We start from the raw sequence: 1,647 nt of genomic DNA on the forward strand, positions 1-1,647 counted from the left end.
GGGCCCCGCCACACGGGGACCCCCGGGCACGGAGGTTCTGCCAGAGCCCCCGCCCTGCGCCTCCTCACACCCCACGTCCGCCGTGGCCCCGCGCCCACCTGCCCAGGGTGCACAACCCTCTCTGCTGTCGCAGCCCCAGCCCAGACCTCTGCCCTGAGACCACGGCAAGGGAAGTCCCGGGGGCGCTGCTAAGGCGGGAAAGGCAGGTGACAATGGGGGAAACCCTGTGGCCCCCATTCTGGGGCACAGACACGAACAACGAGTGTCCTAGGCAGAGGAACTTGGCTAGAGAGCATCCAACTCAACCACCTATCAACATCTCCACATACCCTAAAACTTTGGAGACCCCCAACCTGCTGTGATGGCCCCTAGCAATTTCCCTTGCCCCCCTCCCCCACATACACACCCTGCTGTTCCCTGCAGTACAGATCAGATCATAGCCCAGTTCAAGGTCACGTCTGATAGCCAGGCACAAGCGGCGACACTCCTGTGGGGGCCACCCATCACAAGCATCCCTGATTTAGCAAGGCATGCTCATGCTTGGCGCTGTACTAAGAGTCCTGTCTGCCCTGGTTTGAGCCAGGACGGAAGCAATTTTCTTTGTATTAATTTTACTTTTCAGTAAAGTCTCGTAATAGACATCATCTGTCAGTCATTTAATCGCCAACCCAACACTAAACTTTGCCACTGTCCCAACAAGAGTCTCAAGCCCACTGCAGTGTCTGTTGCAAAGGGAATGAAATACATACATGTGCATCCAGACAACCATACAAACAACCACACTCAAGCCACATAGATGATCTTCCAACCTTAACCATTCTGTGATTCTACAGAAAAATTACAAGCACTGTCTGCCAAAAGGGGAAATTAAAGCACAGATGGTTAGAACCATTCTTGATCAAAGGACATGAGCTGACACCCTGCTCTGCCCTCCTCATGGGTCCCTGCAGCAATCTGCAGGCCCCACCTAGTCCTGCCTTGCCCATGGGTCCCCACCCTGCCTGCAGGCCAACACCCTGCCCTACTCCACCCACATGTCACACCCCTGCCCACAGGGCTCAGCCCAGCCCACTATCGCATCCCTGCCGGCAGGTTCCTGCCCTGTGTCTGGGTCTCATTTCCACCTGCTGCTCTGCCTGGCCCTCTCCATGGTCAGCTCTCCAAACGCAGCTGTGCCTTTGGCATCTGCACCCAGTTCCTGGCATACTAATCCGTCCCCACCTGCAGTCACTGTCCTGCCTCAAAACCCCAAAGGGCTTACACGAAAGACAGAGGCTCTGGGAGGAGGAACAACCACAGGGTGAGAGAGAGGGACATGAGAGTGGTGTTGGGAACAAGGCCTCCTGCCCCCTCAACCCTCCCCCTTCGAGAGATCAAGGCAATCGCCCCAAACAAGGAGTCTGGGGGAGTTGGAGCCCCTCACCCCACTGTGAAAGTGCTGGGTTGAATCTGGAGCTCGGGAGGGAAGGGGGGGGCGCACTGAGGGGGGCAGCAATTCTTCCGCATGAGTTGCCCCTTTGAAAGCTTGTCTCAGGGCTTTGTGAGAGTGTCAGCCAGGAAGAATGGGGAGGGGGGGACAGCAGGGCAGGCAAAGGGGGAGGGAGGGACCCGAGAAGGTGGTGCCCTAGGGACAGGCAATGGAAAGAG

The sequence above is a fragment of the Chaetura pelagica genome, unplaced genomic scaffold, assembly GCF_000747805.2.
Source record: "Chaetura pelagica isolate M959 unplaced genomic scaffold, ChaPel_1.0 scaffold610, whole genome shotgun sequence".
NCBI lineage: Eukaryota > Metazoa > Chordata > Aves > Apodiformes > Apodidae > Chaetura > Chaetura pelagica.